Here is a 21,953-nt window from a genome sequence, read left to right as displayed (position 1 = left end):
TATAAAAACAAATAATATAGTCCTTCACGGATTTATATGTAAGAATTATACATAAAAAAGGCTTAGAAATACTCAGAAAAATATGAAGTGCAGGCCAAATCTGAGATGCAGTTGGAACACATTCTGTGTGCTCAGAAGAGGGAGAATTGCAGGCTAAGGAAATCAGGGAAGTCTTTGGAATATGGAACTTAAAAGATGAATAAGGGAGATTACTACTGTTTGCCAGGCACTAAGGATGGATATAGATATTTTGTATGACTTATCTCACCAATTTTCACAGCATCACAAGGTGGATCATTGTAGCGATGAAAAAACTAAGACCAGGCTCACATAGCTGCTGTGAAGCAGAGCAGGCACCCTGGACTCACAGTCCTTTATTCTTCACAAGATGCTGCCTCTTCAAGGAAGAACAGAGACCTGGTTGGGGAAACGGCAAACTCAAAGATGTGTCTGGGAAAGGGGGAGGAAAAGACATTTTATTGAAGTCAAAGGCAGGTATGGTATAGTTTTGGCTTTTATATTTATTTTAAAATAAAGGGAAAATAGAAAACGTAATCACTATAGACTATAGCACAATTCAGCATTTTTGAAGTGTTTTGTACATAAACCAATATCTAAAATAGAAGTCTGAAATGTTCTCGCCACAAGGAAATAATAAATAATTAAGATAATGGATATACTGATTATCTGATTTGATCATTTCGCAATGTATACATGTATCAAAATATCAACTTGTACCTCACAAATATATGCAATTTTTGTCAATTAAAAATAAAATGTTCAAAATGAAGAGAAAAGAATAAGACAAAAGTGATGGAATGTCGCTTTTGAGATTGTTTTATAAAAGACTGATTTCTGTCTGGAACACTTTCTCTGGTCATCTAACTTGACAGCTCTAATGATGCTAACTGCTATACAGAGAGGCCCACTGGCAAGGATCTGAAGCCAGCCTTTAGTTAGCAGTGAAAGAAATCAGGTTCGCAGCCCAGTGGCTCACAAGAAATATCATCAGGCCACATGAGTAAGCCTGAATAAAGTCCTTCCCAAAACAAGCCTTGAGATGAAACTGCAGCCCCTGCTGACACCTTGCTCACAGTTTGTTGGACCCCGAAGCAGAGGCTGACAGCTGAGCTACATCCAGATTCTAGGCATACAGAAAATGTGAGATAATGAATGCTGTTTCAAACCCCTACATTTTAGCAATCATAGCAATAGAACCCTAGCACATCGTGCTATGGGAGTTTAAACATTATTGTCTTTTTTTGTGGGTACACATACACACACACACACACACAGATATACATACACCTTCGTAATCTCACTACTTTTTTATGATTTGGACAGTCCAATGTACTGTTCAATCTAGGTACATATTTCCAAAATAAGACACGTTCTCAGGTGCTAAAACGAGTTGAATACCCTTAGAAATTAAAATGGACCCTGGATACAAAATAACTCTCAAATCTCAAAAGCATTAGGCATAAGAGAAGTTTATCAAGCTGTAGTTCTACTAGAAAACGAAATCCTGAAAATCAGGAGGATAACACTTTTTCTACAATACAGAAAACAATTTTCTACAACATGTGATGCATACTCATAACATATTTTCCTTATTTTTTATTTTATTTTTTTGAGATAGGATCTTACTCTCTTCTCTAGGCTGGAGTGCTGTGTTGCAGTCATGGCTCACTGCAGCTTCAACTACCTGGACTAAAGAGATCCTTCTGCCTTAACCCCTGAGTAGCTGAAACCACAGCTGCTACTATGCCCAGCTTTTTTCTTTTTTTAATTTGTAGAGGTGAGGTCTTACTATGTTGCCAAGGCTGGTCATGAACCCCTGAGGTCAAGCGATCCTCCCACCTCAGCCTCCCAAAGTCCTGGACTTATAGGCACAAGTCACTGCATCCAGCCATATCTTTTAATGACAACATCGCAGTGCAAATTCAATTTTTCCTGGAATTATTTAATGACATTAATGGTTATTGTCCTCACCTACAGGCAATGGGAGTATCTAGTTTTCCCTCTCAAAATGTTCAGGGGATAATATTCAGGATCTTTAATTAATGAGATTCAAGGGCCATCAACTCGGCATCTCTGAAAAGACATAAAAATAACAAGAGAAACGAGAAAATAGTCAGGCAACACAAAGGAAAGCTGAAGGTGTCAGTGAAACTTCTCTAACACAATATACTTTAAAGAAATATGTACTTTAACAATCCCATCTGATTTTTTATTGTTAACTGAACATTCTAAGTTGAAGTAGAGCTGAGAAATGGAACTTTAACCCAAATAAAGCATGGCTATCTAGCCGGTTGATTCAAAGGGCCCAATCTACTGATTTCTTCTCAGAACATGAGGCAGAGACCATGCAGTGTTTGAGGTCAGAAGTTTCCAACTGTGCAGTAATTGCTAGTAGCAGCACAATAAACAAATATTCTTACCAAAAGGCAGATACACTGAAATTGCTAGAGCCAGGACAGTAAATGCATAGAGAAGTGAGTTAAAGAAATTCATTCTAATTGAATGCATTGTACAACTTATTACCACAGACCAAAGTTAATACTTAATATAATTCTCAGAAAGCAGGAGAACATGCAACAATCTGACATGTGCAACTGCATAAACAGCGTAAAATTCAATGCAGTGGAACTATAAAGTAATGAGACTGTTGAGGTGTACATGTGTGTATCTTCAACTGTATGTTTGTATGAAAATGGAGCAGGAATTAGAAATTTAAATGAGTGTTGTTTCTTTTCCTTCAGAAAAAAAAACATATATAATGCAGTGATATCATACATGTCTTAGTTTAGTCATTATGAGAATTTTTACTTAAAGACCCCCTCAGAGGCAGTTGCTGAGGCATGCCCTAAAATAAAATGTCCACGGGGTCAGGGGTGGGGGCAGGTAACCTAACTAATCTTAGCAGATTGTCTAAAATAAGGAAAACATGCTGGGGTCAGATAATCTGGAAAGTGAGTACTCCACATATAGAAGACACCTCCACTCTCCACTCAGCCCAGGCTAATTGATGCCATGAGGGTCCTCTATTACCAGACTCTCATTTTTCAAGGGAAGTTAGAAATATTTATTTAATGTAAATATTCCTGATTTTTAGGTTAGCGATTAATCCAAGTATAAAATTATTTTGCAGACTAAAATGCTTAAGGAAAACAAAACACATCTATGGTTTAGATTCAGCCCAAGATGACTGCTGTATGATCAGTCTATGAATTCCAGTGACAGCTCAACACTCAACTCAATACAACTCAACACTGCTTGATTGACAGCAGTGGCTGGTTGACAAGACAGGAGAAAGAGGTAGTGTTTGTAGTGCTACAGAGAATAGCACATGGAAAATAAATGCAGTGGCAGGGAAGAAGGAAATAAGACTGAGGCACATTTTCAAGGCCAGTAATCTAAATCTAAGATTAGAGTAATAGCAAAAATTTTGTTGTTGTTGTTGTTGTTGTTGTTTTGCAGAGGAAGATATACACAATGGAAAATAAATCAAGGATAAGACTAAAGTGATAGAATTAGGTGTAACTATTGTTATTCCTTAGAGTCTTCCAGAGAAAGAGAACCAATAGTGTGTAAGAAATGAAAGAGATTTACTTTAGGGAATTGGTTCATGCAATTATGAGTCTTCAAATTCTGCAGGATAGGGAAGCAGGCTGCAAACCCCGGGAAGAATCAATGTTGCAGTTCAGGTCCAAAGGTCTTCTTTTGGCAGAATGTCTTCTTCCCCTGATGAGATCTGTCTTCATTCTGTTAAGGCCTTCTACTGATGGGATGAGGCCCATCCACATCATAGAGGGTGATCTGCTTTACTCAGTCTATCAATTTAAATGTTAATCTCATCCAAAACATGTTCATGGAAACATTCAGAATAATGTTCTGGCCACTGTGGTCCAGCTGATTTGACACATAAAACCAACCATCACAACCCCAAATACAACAAGATCACTGTGTCAAGCTTCCCAAGAGACTACTGGAATAAACAACCTATTCTTCATTCTGTTGTTTGGATAGAAATCTAGTGAAATTAAAGTTTACTTGTTTGCAAGTGACTGCTTCCAAAAGAGGATAAATGCTTCTGTGAAATCAAAAGCAAATTATGATTCTATTGTTTTTGTTTTAGAGAATCTTCAAAATATATAAAGATCTTCAAAATGATCCTATTGTTTCTGTTCTAGAGAAATATTGCTTATTTGCAGAATTGTTAATCAAGTAGACAAGAGAGGAAAATTTTAATACCACTCAAAGCATCATAGAATTAAATCATTAAGTAATTTTGTATTGGGGATTTTAGAATTATGTATGGCTATTCATCTTTTTATTTATCTTTTATACAAGATTCGAGCCTGATATTTAAAAGACACAATCAATAAAGTATATAAATGCTAAAAATATATTCTAGAACAGATACATACATTTTAAACACCAATTTGAACAGAACATGATGAAAGTAAAATGTTGTCATGCAAGTCATGAAGAATCACAGAGCTTTTAAGATATTTTGTTCTAAACTTCCTGGAAGCCAGTGCTAGAAAGGTAATGTGAAAAAAGGTATTTAGTTTCATTGTGGCTAAGGAGGAAGATTGCATGACTCACTAGCTAAACAATTTGTTTGTTTCTAGATAAGAACATGGGTACATAACACACAAACTCCAGGATAATGATAGGTACTAATGCAGGACCTATGCATTCCTGACTTCCATTTAGTAACTATTTAAGGATCACCATGAACATTTACTTATTTGAAATATTACTTCATTTCTTTGAACATAGAATTTCTTCAAGAATATCAATCAAGCCAGCATACAATACCTGATGTTCATGCCTCATAGAAATTCAGACAAATAAGTCTACGAACAAACCTATCCAAGTTTATCCATGTTGTAGCATGTACTAGAATTTCATTCCTTTTTAAGGCTAAATAATCTTCTATTGTGTCTAAGATGCCACTTTGCTCGTCTATTTAACAGCTGATAGATATTTAGGTTGTTTCCACTTGTGGGCTATTGTGAATAATGATGATGTGAACATTGGTGTACAAGTATCTGTTTGAGTCTTTGTTTTCAATTTTTGGATACACACTGAGAAATGAAATTGCTGAATCATATGATAATCTTATGTTAAAATCTTTGAGGAATCACCAAGCTGTTTTTCACAGCAGTTGCACCAGTTTAAATTCCCACGAAAAAGAAAACAAGAGGGTCAATTTTTCCAAAATTTTCACTTTCTTTCTTTCTTTTTCTTTTTTTAATAGTAGCTATCCTAATGTTTTCTAAATGATACCTCAGTTTGGTTTTAATTTGCATTTTTTAATGATTCAAGGTATTGAACATCTTTTCATGTGCTTATTAGCCCTATATGTTTTACTTGGAGAAATATCTATTCAAACCCATTGCTCACTTTTGAGTTGCTTGTTCTGTTTGTTCTTGTTGTTGGGTTGTAGAGACCCTGTATATATTTTGTATATTATCCCTTATTAAATCTATAATGTGAAAATATTTTCTCATTTTATGGATTTTTAAAAACTCTTCTGATAGTTTCTTTTGGCAACAAAAAAATGATAATTTTAATGAAGTCCACTTTATCTGTTTTTCTTTTTGTTGCCTGTGTGTTTGGTGTTTATCCAATAAATCATCAGTTATTCCAATGACATGAAGCTTTTACCACGTTTTCTTCTAAGAGTTTTGTCGTCTTAGTTGTTACTTTTATGTCTTTGATTTTTTGTGTCGATTTTTTATATGGTATACAATGAGTTAACCTTCATTCTCTTGTACATGGATATCTAGTTTTACTAGCTCTATCTGTTAGAATGACTACCCTTTCTTCATTCAATGGTCTTGGAACCATGGTTCAAAATCATTTGACCATTTACACAAACGTTTATTTTGTGGCTCTCTTTTCTATTTAATTGGCCAAAATGTCTATTTTTATGACAGTACCACATTGTTTTGATTACTACAGCTTTTAAATAGGTTGTGAAGTTGAGAAGCATGAGTCTTCCATCTTGATCCTTCCTTTTCAAAATTGTTTTTGCTATAAGGGTTTGCTTGAGATTCCAAATACATTTTAGAATTTTTTTTCTATTTCTGCTAAAGCACTGTTGTGGTTTTGATAGAGATTGCATTGAACTGTAGAAAGCTTTGGACGGTATTGTTATGTTATCAATATAAAGTCTTCCAATCCATAAACACGAAATTTGTCTCCATTTATTTATGTCTTCTGAAAATTATTTCAGCAAAGTTTTGTAGTTTTCAGTGTGCAATTCTTTTGCCACTTTTGTTATGCTTATCATTCTCTTTGATTTTATTGTAAGTACACTTTTTTCTTTATTTTCTTTTTGATAGCTTATTGTTAGTATATGGAAACACAACTGATTTTTATGTATTGATTCTGTCTCTCATAAGGTTGGGGAATTTATTTATTCTAATAAATGTGTGTATACATAATTTTTAGAGTTTTTTACATATAAGATTATGTCATCTGTGAACAGGAACATTTTGACATCTTCTTTTCCAATATGGATATGTTTTATCTCTTTTTCTTGCCTCACTGCTATTTCTAAGACCTTTCAGTGTTATGCTGAGCAGACGTGGGAAATGTGGGCACCCTTGTCTTGTTCCTGATCATAATGGGGGAGATCTTTCATCTCTCAGCAGTTACTATGATGTTAGTTGTGGGGTTTTCGTGTACCGACTTTATTGTATTGAGTAGTTTACTTGCTTTTAGCGTATTTAGTATTTTTATCATGAAAGGGTGTTAAATTTTTCAGAATACTTTTTTGCCTCTGGAGACGTAATCATTTTCCCTTTGTTCTAATAATGTGGTTTATTATATCAATTAATTTTCATATCTTAAAACTTCCTTACAATCCAAGAATAAATTCCACTTGCTCATGGTATACAATCCTTTCAGTATGTTGTCAAATTTGCTAGTATTATGTTGAAGATTTTTGTATCAGTACTCATAAAGGATAGTGATCTATGCTTTTTTCTACTTGTAGAAATTCTTTCTGATTTGGTATAGGGGTAATGTTGGTCTCAGCAAATAAGTTAGGAAGAATTTCCTCTTCTTCAATTTTTTGAGTGCTTAAGAAGCATTGTTGTTTGTTCTTTTATGTGTTTGGTAACATTTACCATTGAAGCATCTGGTGGAAGGCTTTCTTTTTTGGGAGATTTTCAATGACTGTTTCAATCTACTTACTAATTAAAGGTCTATTCAGGTTTTCTACTAATCATAATTCAGTCTTGGGAGACAGTGTGTTTCTAGAAAGCTGTTCGTTTCATCTAGGTTATCCAAATTGTTGGCATACAGTTGTTCATAGTATTAATTTATTTATGTAAAGTCTGAAGTAATATCCCAAATTTTATGTTTGATTTATTAATTTGAATCTCCCTCTTATACTCTAAACAATCTAATGATTTGTTAATTTTCTTTGTATTTTCAAAAAAAAAATTTTGGCTTTATCAGATTGAATCCATTGTCTTTCTAGTCTATTTATCTCTGTACGAATCTTTATTACTTCCTTTACTAGTTTAGTTTTAATTGATTCTTCACCTAGTTGTCTAAGTTGCAGTTAGATTCTTGATTTGACATTTTTTCTAAATGTACAGTTTTACAGCTATATCTTTCCCTCTTAGCACTGCTTTCACTGCATTCCTTAAGTTTTGGCATGTCGTGTTTTTATTTTCATTTTCCTAGCAGTACTTCCCAATTGTACTTGTGATTTCTTTTTTGACTCATTGGTTGTTTGTGTTGTTTAGTTTCCATTTATTTGTGTATTTTTCAGTTTTCTTTCCGTTATTTATTTTTAGTTTCATCCTATTGTGATTGAAAAAAATACTTTACATGTTTTTAATATTCATAAATTTATTAAGACTGGTCCTGTGGCTTAAAACCTAGTCTATTCTGAGGAATGTTTTATATTCACTTGAGAAAAATATGTATTCTGCTGGTACTGGGTCAAGTTTTCTATATATCTGTGTTAGGCCCAATTACTTTAAAGTGTTGTCTAAGTCTTCTACTATAAATCTTCTTTCTAGATGTTCTATTCAATATTGAAATTGAAGACTTGAAGGTTCCAGCTATTATTATGTCTATTTCTCCTTTCAATTATAGTCTCATTTGTTTCATATATTTTGGAACTCTTATATGTGGTAAATATATGTTTATAATTGTTGTATCTTCTTGGTTAATTGACTCTCCTATTAATATATAATGTGCTTTTTAAAACTGTCTTGTAACAGTTTTTAGTTAAAGTCCATTTTGTCTGCAATTATTATAGTATAGCCATCCTGCTTTGCATGAAATATGTTTTGATTACTATTTGCATGAAATGTTTTCTCATATTTTCACTTTCAATCTATTTGTCTACTTAACACCAGAGTGTGATACTCATAGAAGGTAGTATACAGCTGGACTCTGTGTTTTTATTAAGATTGCACACTTCTGTCTTATAACTGAAGAGCTTAATCCATTTCCATTTAATGTAATTACCAAGAAAGAATAATTTAGTTCTGCCATTTGTTATTTGTTTTCTGTATGTTCTTTAGTTTTTTTTTGCTACTCATTTCCTTCATTATATCTGCTTTTGTATTTAGTTGAGATTTTAGAGTGACACATTTTGTTTACCTTTTTTTGTTTTGTATATGCTATAGAATTTTTCTGATTAACATAGAGATTAAATCAAATAAGAATTTAAAATAATATATTTTTAATCAATCACCACTTAACTCCAATTATATACAAAAATTCTATTCCTATATATTTATATCCCTTTTTATATCATTTATGTCAAAAATTGTATCTTTATACATTAATGCCCAATAGCATAGATTTATAATTGTTTTTATATGTTTATAGGTTAAATAACATAGAAAGTTTTAAGTTGAATTAAAAAGAAAAATTATAATGGTATTTGGTTTAATATTTACCATGTATTTACATTTACCAAAGAACTTTGTGAATTCGAATTACTGTCTGGCATTCCCTCATTTCAGCTTAGAGGAATTCCTTTAGTCTTTCCTGTAGGTTACATCTAGTGGTGGCAAACTCTCTCAGCTTTTGTTTTCTAGAGATGTCTTAATGTTTCCCCATTTTTGAAGGACATCTTTGCCGGATACAAATTTTTTATTTTCTCTAGCACTTTAAATATATAATTGCACTACCTTCTGGTTGTGGTTCTAAGGTTGTAGAGAAATTTGCTGGTAATCTAATGATTTCTCTTGCGAGTGAGTTGCTCCTCTCTTGTTACTTTCAGGATTCTCTTTGCCTTTGGCTTTTTGTAATGGGTTGATTAAATGCATCCCAGTGTTGATTCTCTCTTTATCCTCCTTGAAGTTTGATGAGCTTCTTAGATTTGCAGATTCATGTCTTTCTTCAAATTTCAGAAGTTTTAGCTATTATTTCCTTAAATAGTCTTTTGACACCTCCTTCTCTTTTCAAGATTTCTTAAGTGTGTAGCTAGTCCACTTAATGGCATCTCACAAGTCTTGTAGGCTCTGTTCGTGTTTCTTCAGTCATTTCTCTTTTTTTAAACTTATACTCATTATTTAATTTTTTCTTTCTCCAGGTTCTCTGTTTTTCTTTTTGTCTGTTTAAATTTTTCATTAAACCCTCTAGTGAATATTTCACTTCAATTGTTTTATTTTTCTGCTCCAGATTTTCCTTATGATGTCTTTTCCTAATTTCTACCTCTGTTGTATTCTTATTTTGTTCATTTATTATTTTTCTGATTTTCTTAGTTCTTTGCACATATTTTTCCCATAACTCTTTTAGAATATTTGAGACAAACAATTTCAAATATTTATCTACTCACTTTAATATCTGGGCATTGGTAAGATTGGTTTGTATTTACTTATTTTGTTCTATTGTATTACCTGTGTTTTTCTTTGTATGACTTACAAACTCTGTTGAAACTTGAGCATTTAACTATTACAGTGTAGTAATTCTGGAAATAAGATTCTCCTCTTTTGTAAAGTTTTATGTATGTATGTATGCATGCATGCATGTCTATATGTCTATATATATATTTTATAAAAACTGTAGTATTCCTTTTGTTTTGAGACTTTTCCAAACTTCCTTTTGCAAAGACTGTGACTTGTTGAATATGATATCTGAAACCTCTCTTCTTGTGGCTCATGTTCAGCTAGTGTTCAGACAGAGATTTTCAGGAATGCTAGGAGTTAAAACAAAACAAAACAAAAAATAAACCTAGAAAAATAAAGAACAGCAACCATTCCCATTCTGTGCTGGGGCACTCCAACAACACTTAGATAGATAGGTTTTATCCGGGCCTAGGATTCAACTAAAGTTTAAGTTCTCAGCACTTTGTGTGGCTGCTTTTTAATGTCTAAATTTCCAAAAGAGTTTTATTCTAGTTTCTCCTCTAGGTCTAAGATGTCCTATTGCATACATCTCCACCTGGAATCATTTGTCCCCGGCATCTGTATCACCTTGTAGCTTTGGTGACATGCCTGCTGTTTTTCCTGGTTGAGTTAGGCAGAGATCATCATTTTGCTTCAACACTTTAGATATCCTCCAGTCTGATTAGAACACAATTACACAGTAATTTGCAAATAAGACCTGTTCTGTTTCCTCTGATTCAAGGGGGAAACAGTAGCCAGCTGCTACTGCTCAAGACTACAATTGCTGCCACACGGAGCAGGATGCAGAGCAGGGGTGAGTAAAAATACCACAACATTTTATGACTGTTTTGTAAACAGCTTTGTCTTGATTGAAAATTTACCTGGATGCTATAAACCTTTGGCTATTTTCCAGACCTCTTACAAAGTTTGTTCAGTTAGTTTCTGGTAGTTTATTCAGGGGAGGAAGGACCGCTTAGTGCTCCAAGTCTTAGGGAGCTTCGTGCTCCTAGTCTGCCATTTTGCTGATATCACTTCCCTTATATCTATTTTTTCTTTTTTCTTTCTTTCTTTTTTTTTTTTTGAGACGGAGTCTCGCTCTGTGGCCCAGGCTGGAGTGCAGTGGCTGGATCTCAGCTCACTGCAAGCTCCGCCTCCCGGGTTCACGCCATTCTCCTGCCTCAGCCTCCCGAGTAGCTGGGACTACAGGCGCCGCCACCTCGCCCGGCTAGTTTTTTGTATTTTTTAGTAGAGGCGGGGTTTCACCGTGTTAGCCAGGATGGTCTCGATCTCCTGACTTCATGATCCGCCCGTCTCGGCCTCCCAAAGTGCTGGGATTACAGGCTTGAGCCACCGCTCCCGGCCCTTATATCTATTTTTAAAACGTTTTTCTAAAAGGCTTGTTTGGATTAGTGGATGATAGCATGTCAAAATTATTATTTTTTGATTACCAGTAACACTCCACATGTTCCATAACTTTACCAAGGAGATACATTTTTTATTTTGTAAATATTTTGTTTCTTGAACGTGCCACTTTATATATTGAAGGTTTTGAATTTCGGTAAGTTTTATAGGGTAAATATATTAGTCGTTGTTATTATGTTTTCTTAGATACTTAGAAAACATTTACAAGTGAGGGAACTCATATTGTCTGAAATTTATAATATAAAAAAATAAAAAATAATCAATAGCTGATTACAATGTAGGATATATTTGTTATCCTGAGATTCTAATAATTTCAGGAAATACTTCCAGACTACCTTATATAAATTTTCAAGTTTTCTTTTTTCCATCCTAAAGAATGTTACACTTTGGTTTTGTCTCTGTGTTCTAATTTCCCCCATTCTTTTACTGAAAAATGTAAAATGTATTTCTACATTTTTATTTCTAAAAAGTGTATTTCTAAAAAGTGTTAGTGCATTTGCATGTTTATTGTTTTCTCCTCTCCATTCATTACAAACGCATGGATTATTTTTAGGCAAGCAGCATTGGCTATTGCCGAGGTTGATAAATCATATTGCTCAGTAGCACTGGGCAAGATTTGCTGCCTAGCTTACTGACCTCCCAGTTGAATCACTTTTTCTGATATCCTGAGTTAGGAGATTTTAAATCTTGCCATTTCAACCTTTTCATTCATTAAGACACTGCTCATTCAATTTTATATTAACTTTCCATAGTGTTTATATTCCCTGCCAGTTGTATAAACAAAGAGGATGTTTTGGAGACCCTGAGAAATTTGGAATTATTAACAATTTGAAAAATTTCCTGATCAGACAAATTTGGAAAAAAGGAAGAACAAAGAAATGAATGCTTTTAACATGTTAGCAGTAGTCAGACCCATAGCCCATACACACCAAGGGTTTCAGGGATGGGAACATAGAGATATGTCTGATCAGAAATAAATGTCCTCACGGTATGATTCTTATAATTATCTTAATAACATAAGTGCTTGATGATGTATTCTTATTTGTTTCATGTGTTTCTTACTGAATTTCCCTCTCCTTCAGCAGCTTGTCTTTTTCTACCACCACCATCAAATCATAAAAACCTAGACTTTGAACAAATCCAACAAGAGTCTCCTATCACTTACTGAAGACATGACAAAATACTAGATTCCCAATATGTGTTTCACAAATATTAATTTTGAATTTAAGTAAAGATAGGTAGGAATTAATGGGAAACTGAAAATTATAATAGACTTTTCTTCGATAATGTTATATTAATACCTAACATCCACATTTTCAAAAAAATGTGTATTTCATAACAGATTTTGATATGCATTACATAATTTTCATCCCCATAATAGCTCTGTGTAGTAGATGCTACTAATGTTTTTAATTATAATTATTATGCATGGTTAAGGTTAGTGAATTCCTGTGTTGGACCAATGTTTAGCAGGTCATAAATTTCAGAGCCAGTCCTCAAACCGTATCTCCTAAGTTCATACCTTTAAAGAAAAAAGCAGCATAGGAACCTGATAGATGATATTGGACAGACGATCTGAGATGGAAATCTTGCTCACAGAATACTGGCAGTAGCTGTATCTGTAATAATTAATAATTTCTATAAGAAATGCCATTCTATGCCCCTGTTATCATTTAATGGGTTTTGAGTATAAAATATTTTGACTATAAGAAAATCATAAATACATAAATATTAAAGGACAGTGGGATGAATAAGATAAAGAAATAAACTTTAATATTTTAATCAAAATTTAGAAATTTTATAATTAAGGTGGCCATCATTTCTGACAGAATGTGAAAATGAGCTTTTTACTGAGATAAATGGCAAGATAGATAACACTGTGGTATCCAATTTGAAGTGGCAGTAGATTTTGTAAGCTACTTGGGACTTATTGTGACAACTTTTTTTTTTTTCCTGTAAATGACAAAGCTACAGAAACATAAAAGAAAGGCAATATCTAAGTAAAACAAAGTAAAATATTTAGTAGACACAGTCCATTGCCCTCCATGAAATATTTATATGCAGAACAAGTTTCCCTAGTTGACTCTTAAAGACTTATTTGTAGAGTATACTATTTTTAATGCTGTTATTTCATCTATTACAACTTGGAACTTGCTACACAGGTCAAAACGGCAACATTGTGTGCTTCAGTTTTTCTCTTTATTACCACCTCAGAAGATAATAAACTATGGAGTTTATGATTATCATATCTATCAGCCCTTTCCTTAAAAATTTTCCTTGTGGAAAGCAAAAGAATAATCACAGTTATATTTTTACAAAAATGTGTACATATTTATCTTAAAGCTTATGAAACAATACTGGCAATATGCATACATGAGACAGCTCTGATCTCTTAAAATGCAATTCTTCCTTGTCTGTTTACTGTTTAAATAGATTTGCTAGTTTCATTTGCAATTTCTAAAACTTGCAGACCCCTCACAGTTATATCTGACACTTCCACATTTAGAGTCTGTAACATGTTAAGAATATTTATTCATTCTGGATTAAATAAAAACGTGGTAAAATATGATAAGTCTTGTTAAAACTTTCTCTCTCCATCCCCACAAGGGCACATAACCTCATTTGATGCACTTAATGGTTTATCATTAATATTCTACCTACCTTGAAATAACAATTAGCAGTTATCAAAAAAGATTATTATAAGTTAACACATATTTTATATGTATATTTTATCCTTTTCCACAAAGTTTGTAACAAATTCGTCTCCACAAAACAACTCTACAAGAAATAGAAAAAGTATCTCAATTTCCATTTGATACATACAGAAACTGAGGCTATGAAAAGGAGCCAGGCTTGTGGTAAATCTAATAACAGACATCCTGATATATAGTTCAATGTATGACAATTAGCTTATATATAATCTATTGGAATGGTGAAGGAGGGTCAGACACTGTGGCTCACACCTGTAATCCCAGCATTTTGGGAGGCCAAGGTGGGCGGATCACCTGAGGTCAGGAGTTCAAGACCAGCCTGGCCAACATGGTGAAACTCTGTCTCTACTAAAAATACAAAAGTTAGCTGAGCGTGCTGTCAGGCACCTGTAATCCCAGCTACTCGGGAGGCTGAGCCAGGAGAATCAGTTGAACCCAGGAGGTGGAGGTTGCAGTGAGCTGAGATCGCACTACTGCATTCCAGCCTGGGTGACAGAGTAAGACTCCATTTCAAATAATAATAATAATAATAATAAATAATAATAATAATGGTGTAGAAGGTGGAAAAGAGTGAGGAAGAGACAAAGAAAAGTACTGATAGTACAAATACTGGAAAGGATGAAGAGATGATGAGAATTAATTGGAACCGTCATTTCCTGGTGAGAATGCAAAATGTTACAGCCAATCTAGAAACAGCTGAAATTTTTTATAATGTTTGACATACATTTACCATATAACTCAACAAACCCACTCTTGGGTATTTACCCAAGAGAAATGGCAGCTTACATTCATACAAAAACCTGTATGGAATGCTTACAGTAACTCTATTCATACTCATACCAAACTACAAATAACCCACATGGCTTTCAATGGTAAACTGGATTGCATCTATACAATGGAATACTAAGGAACAGAATAAGAATAAGAATGAACTAGAGTATTGAGATATGCGACAACTTAGGGATATTATGATGAATGAGAGTCAGTTTCAAAAGTTACATGCTGTATCCTTTCCATTATATGATTTTCTCAAAAAGACAATACTAGAGTGATGGAAAAAAGATCAGTAGGTTTTGAAAGTTATGAGTGGAAGACATAATACAACTAGTAAGGGATTATAAGGAGTTTTTTAAACTGATGGTACTGTTTTGGTTTCTGATTGTCATGGGGCTACATGAATCTATGAGTGTGTTGAAATTCATCAAAGTCTTACTTTTTGATTTACAAAAAAAGTTTTACTGGAAGGCAATTTAAAACTAAAGTTTAAAAATAAATATTTTTTAAAAAGCTACATATAGAAGGTATAGGTCAAAGTAAATTTAAGTGATCTTCCAGTATTCTTTGACAGAGCAAATAGCATCTAGAAGACAAAGAAAAACTTGAAGATTTGAGATTTAAAAAATGGTAAATGAAGATAATGCAATGAAATACAATGAAACGTTCAGAGTATTGTTTTTAAGCACAGCCATTTTCCCTACCTTATGTGACCCCAAATGTATGTTTTCTCTTTAGATGGCTGTCAAAATAGGTGTTATATCCTCAAAATAGGCTACATTTAAAGGGACTATCTCTTTACTTTTTGATCAGAATTGATCAGTTTTTAGAGAATTTTATATTGTCATTAATCATTAGGGGAAAAGCTAAAACTAATTTTTTTTCAAAGATGGTTCAAAATAAGACTATGGACTGATTAAAGAGGAATTAAGTTCTACTCTTATTTCTAGGATTCTGAAATTCACAGCAGTTGCCCATAAATATCGAAGGCAGATTCTTGAATTCCTCAGGGGTTTCAATTCACAGTTTTATATTATTTCTGATTAACATGCTAATGAAGAGTGAACTAATTCAATAGTAATATGTTAACATTCAGAAAGCAAGCTGATAATATTCTGTAGATAAATTCAGATTTCATTTAAGCTATTTCTTTTCTATCAGATTATTTTGGGTCATCAAATTCAGATAGAAGTTGTTTTATTTATGGCTTTCAAATTATAGTTTTTAAACAGAAATAATTAGAGTAAAGAAGATCTGCATAATAGTATTGGGGACTCAATAACATAGATATTGAATGAATAGTTTTTCTAATAAATGATAGAAAAAAAGACTTGTGGTTGGGTGTGGTGGCTCACGCCTGGGTGGGCAGATTGCTTGAGCCTGGGAGTTCAAGACTGGCCTGGGCAACATAGTGAGGCCCCATTTCTACAAAATATATATAAGATCAGCTGGATGTGGTGGTGCTCACCTGTAGTACCAGTTACAGCTACTCAGGAGGGTGAGGTGAGAGGATCACTTGAGCCCAGGAGGCGGAGGTTGCAGTGAGCCATGATTGTGCCACTGCACTGTAGCCTGGGTGACAGAGTGAGACCCTGTCTCAACAACAACAACAACAACAACAAATGAAGAAAAAATCTCCCTCAACACCGCCTCTCAAATTTCTTTGGATTTAACAGCTTTATTGAGATATTATATATATGTGTGTGTGTGTATATATATATATACACAATTTTTCTATTAAAATGTTAAGTATAAAATTCAATAGATTATAGCATATTTATAGATTTATGCCACCATCAGTATAATCTAATTTTAGAATATTTTCATCACTACAAAAGTAGTATCACACCCATTTGCAGTTACTCTCCATTGCCCGCTCTGAACCCCACCTTTAGGCAATCATTAAATAGCTTTCCATCTCTATAGATTGGTTTATTGCAGACATTTCATAAAGATTGAATCACACCATATATGACCTATTGTGACTTGTTATTTAACTTATTGTTATGTTTTTGAAGTGTATACATGTTATAAAATGTATCAGTTCTTGTTTATGGCTGAACAATATTCTAGATCTGAAAGTATGACATTTTGTTTATACATTTATTGGTTAATAGACATTTGGGCTGTCTTCACAGTTTGTCTATTAAAAAATTTTTTTTTATTTATATTTTTTGAGACAGAGTCTCACTCTGTCGCCCAGGTTGGATTGCAGTGGCACGATCTCAGCCCACTGCAACCTCCGCCCCCCTGGTTTAAGTGATTCCCCTGCCTCAGCCTCCCAAGTAGCTGGGATTACAGGTGCCTGCCACCATGCCTGGCTAATTTTTGTATTTTTAGTAGAGATGGAGTTTCATGATGTTGGCCAGGCTGGTCTCAAACTCCTGACCTTGTGATCCACTCGCCTCGGCGTCCCAAAGTGCTGGGATCACATGCGTGAGCCACCACACCCAGCCACATTTTGTCTATTTTTAATAATGCTATAAAATTCACTTACACACTTTGTGTGAACCTATGTTTTCACTCTCTTGGGTAGATACCTAGGATTGAAATTTTCGAGTCTTATTGCAGCTCTGTTGAACAGTTTAGAAAAATGTCCAACTATTTCCCAATGTGGATCTATCATTCTACATATCCACCAGAAAATTATAAGACTTAAAATTTTTCCATATCTTGCCAACACATTATTTTCTATTTATTATTGTAGCCATTTACTGGGTCTAAAGTGGTATCTCATTGTGGTTTTGATTTGCACTTTCTTGGTGACTGATCCTGTTGAAAATCATTTCATGTGCTTATTGGTTATTTATGTATGGCAATCCTATGCCCATTTTAAAATTAGGTGATACATTTTTATATTTTTGGGGGTGTAAGTGTTCTTTATATATTCCAGATTTAAATTGCTTATCACATAAATGAGTTTTATATATTTTCTCTCAGTCTGTGAATTGAGTGTTGACTTCCTCAATGCTGTGCACCAAAGAACACAAAGGTTTTCAATTTTGATAATCAAGAAACAACTTCAGATGCATGCAGAACATGTACACTACTAGGGGCATGTAAATAATAGCATTTATTGCTAGTTTGTATTATGTTGAATCACAAAAACAAATGTCTGTTCTTTAACATAAGTTATGCACTTACTTAAAGTAGTGCACCCTCCCACAATGTTGGATTGCTGCTGATAAGGAAACGGTAGTGATAACATTTTGGTCTTACTTTCTGGCAGTTGTAGTTTGTGCTTATAAGGCTCTGAGTTTATCTTACTGTGATTCCTGAAATCAGGAGATGGCCAGGGAACATATAAAAATATTGACAACTCTTTAAGGAACTCCAGTTCTGTCTTTCTGAGGTGCATGATAAGATTACACTTCCACATTCTTTCCAAACTTTGTCCATGTAATGTCAGTAGAAGGGCAACAGTATTTCAACAGTAGTTGTTGACAAGGATCACCACTTCTCTTTTTTTCCATGGAGACAGGCAATGTTCCAGAGAGGGACTGCTCCAGCATCCTAGCTTGTAGAAAAAAGACAGCATAGAACAGAGAACCCTGGTTATTTTCAGAGGATGTGGTACATAAATATGAAATAACCCTTTGTTGTGTCAAAAAACTAAAATGCCATGGCTGGCTGTTTCTGCAGCATAACCTAGCTTCCTCAACATGGCAATCGCAAAATTTACTAAGTATATGTGTCCTATGGTCATAGATCATCTATTTCTTAAAATTACATAGATATTTTATCTATATTTTGGATGTAGTGTGGCCAGAATTGGTGGGTTCTTGGTCTCAGACCATCACGGTGAGTGTTACAGCTCTTAAAGATGGTGTGTCTGGAGTTTGTTCCTTCAGATGTTCAGACGTGTTCACAGTTTCTTCCTTCTGGTGGGTTTGTCGTCTCATTGGCTTCAGGAGTGAAACTGCAGACTTTCGCAGTGAATGTTATAGCTCATAAAGGCAGTGTAGACCCAAACAGGGAGCAGCAGGAAGATTTATTGTAAAGAGGGAAAGGAAAAAGCTTCCACAGTGTACAAGGGGACTACAGCCAGTTCCCACTGGCTAGCCCAGGCAGCTTGCTTTTATTCCCTTATTTGGCCCCACCCACATCCTGCTGATTGGTCCATTTTACAGTGAGCTGATTGGTCCTTTTTACTGAGAGCTGACTGGTCCGTTTTGACAGGGTGCTAATTGATGCGTTTACAATCCCTGAGCTAGACGCAGAGTGCTGATTGTTGCATTTACAGTCCTCTAACTAGACATAAAAGTTTTTCAAGTCCCCACTAGATTAGCTAGACACAGCTAGACAGAAAAGTTCTCCAAGTTGCCACTAGGTTAGCTAGATACAGAGTACTGATTGGTGTGTTTACAAACCTTGAGCTAGACACAGAGTACTAATTGGTATATTTACAAACCCTGAGCTAGACATAGAGTGCTGATTAGTGCATTTACAATCCCTGAGCTAGATACAGAGTGCAGATTGGTGCATTTACAATGCTTTAGCTAGACACAGAGTGCTAGACAGAAAAGTTCTCCAAGTCCTCACTAGGTTAGCTAGATACAGAGTACTGATTGGTGTATTTACAAACCTTGAACTAGACACAGTGCTAGACAAGTTCTCCAACTCCCCGCTAGGTTGGCTAGATAGAGTCCTAACTGGTGTATTTACAAACCTTGAGCTAGACACAGGGTGCTGATTGGTGTAGTTACAGTCCCTTAGAGAGACATAAAAAGGTTCTCCAAGTCCCCACTAGACTCAGGAGCTCAGCTGGCTTCACCCACTGGATCCCGCATTGGGGCTGCAGGAAGAGCTGCCAGCGGGTCCGAGGCCCTGCGCCCGCACTCCTCAGCCCTTGGGCAGTCCATGGGACCCGGCGCCCCGGCACAGGGGGCGGAGCTCGTCTGGGAGGGGCCGCTCAGGAGCCCACGGCGGGGGACGGGGGAGGGGGAAGGGGGAGACTCCAGCAAGGCGGGCTGCAGGTCCTGAGGCACGCTCTGCCAGGAAGCAGCTGAGGCCCGGCCCCGCTGAGGCCGGGGCGAGAATTCCAGCGCAGAGCCCGCGGGCCAGCACTGCTGGGGGACCCTGCACACCCTCCGCAGCTGCTGGCTCGGGTGCTAAGCACTTCACTGCCCGGGGCCGTGGCGCCAGCCCGCCGCTCCCAGCGCCGGGCCTCGCAGAGACCACGCCTATCCGGAAGTCGCGCAGGCGCGCGAGGGCCTGGCGCAGCCCGTGTTTCCCGCCCCAGCGTCTCCCGCCACACCTGCCTGCAAGCAGAGGGAGCTGGCTCTGGCCTCGGCCGGTCGAGAGACGGGCTTCCACAGTGCAGCGGCGGGCTGAAGGGCTCCTCAGGCGCCGCCAGAGTGGGCGCCGAGGACGAGGAGGCGCCGGGAACCAGCGAAGACTGGGAGGGCTGCCAGCACGCTGTCACCTCTCAGTAACATAGTGTATTATTATAGATATAGTAGTTTGGCAGTTACTAAAATTCATAATCCTTAGTTGGGATCTACAGCCATTTCTGTCTGAATTCAAAGCTTCTACTCATCCCCCAAAATCCTGCTTTCTGGACCTGTAAGTACTTGTGAAAAATATTGGTGACGTTTAGAATTGGAATTGGAAATTTAAATAGTACTAAGTTTATTTTATCTTCCATTGCCTCCTCAAATAATACTTCTGTACAAAATATATAATTAATTTGAATCCACAGATTTACAAAATTGAATTTTACAATCAATATGGTACAGTCATGACCCTCTATCCAGAAAACATAACGAAGAAAATGAAATAAAAATTTTTTCTTGCCTCTTTCTTGGAGAGAAAAATATTTTTACATTTATTAGAAAAGTCTTATTTGAGTTGTCCTTTATAAAAAATATAGATTTATTTTTAAAATCTATATACATTGAATAAGAGGTATAATAATAATAACTGACTATAACCTATCATTTCGGGGACTTGACATTATACAAGTTTGTGCAGCTCTGGCTCCTTGCATCAAAGGATATATATTTGAAAACAATTTCTACACAGCAATTATTTGACAGGATTTATCAAAGTAAATTTTACAAAAACAAAAACCAATCAAAAACCACATAAAGATCTTTCTTAAATGTGAATTTCATATTGGACTTCTGAATGTAGGCTTCTTTTTTTTTTTTTTTGGCATTTCACCCTTTGTATTTGCAAAGCTGTCCTGTAGCTCCCTTATTTCCTGTTTATTTGGTTACATCTTACTTCCCTAACTAGTGAGCGGACAAGCAACGTCACTGACACAGTCATCAGTGTATCCTCCAAAGAACATAGATCAGTAACTGGCATTGCATTCATGATAAAGATAAGCTTTGGTATAATGCATTTTCATTTTTGAATGGGAACTGATATATTGTGGAGAGAATATGGACTTAGTAATCAGGAGGAACTGGGTTTGAAAACTGGACCTGCCATGTATTAGGTGTGTCACTGTAGGAAGAGTTGTGTAAGCCCTTTTCTTGATCTGTAAAATGGGGATACTAGCATTTGGCATGATAGGCTGTTTTGAGGATTAAAACAAATAATGTTTTAAAGTAGCCCATTCAGTAATTGAGATTTTACATTTTACAAATGAAAGAACAAAGCTCAGAGAAGTTAAGGTCATGCAACTTGTTATTGCAAAGTCAGGAGACTTAATTTCTAATCTTCTTTATAAGATTATGTCTTGCTGTTCAATTCATATAACCCTGCAGCCTTTCCTCAAGGGAAAGTCAATCTCTTTTGCCCTGAAAATTCAAGTTTATGCATACTCTGACCTATAGAACCCTTCTTTTAAGATGTCAGTTAGATAACACATTCTGTTACATGATTTAATTAATATCTGAGGTCCAAGAATTTGTAGTTTGAATTATGCTTCATTGTCATAAGGTGATCATATGATCCAAATATGGCCTATCTGGTTTAAGACATGGAGCTTTCAAGAGTGAAAGATGATGAAACAAATACTAAACCAGTTAAAATACCTGGACAAGAGCAAAACCGAACTGTCCCAAGGAAGCTGGGACATAATTATCCTATTTACAGGATAATTATAATAAAATTGAAGTGGCAGCCTTAGAAATAGGTTAATTACCTCAACTTTAAGTCAGCCTAATAGTATCTAATTTGAGTGGAAAATGAGAAAAAGAGACATTAATGAGTTATT

The 21,953-nt window shown here is 35.4% G+C and overlaps 1 pseudogene; it reads left to right on the top strand.

Annotated features, from left to right (window-relative positions):
• Positions 1–305: 305 nt before the first annotated feature.
• Positions 306–21,953, top strand: part of LOC100999151 — a 35,144-nt pseudogene continuing 13,496 nt past the window's right edge.

Source organism: Papio anubis, chromosome 10 (genome assembly GCF_008728515.1).
Source record: "Papio anubis isolate 15944 chromosome 10, Panubis1.0, whole genome shotgun sequence".
NCBI classification, from domain to species: domain Eukaryota; kingdom Metazoa; phylum Chordata; class Mammalia; order Primates; family Cercopithecidae; genus Papio; species Papio anubis.
This window is presented reverse-complemented; position numbering and strand designations above follow the sequence as displayed.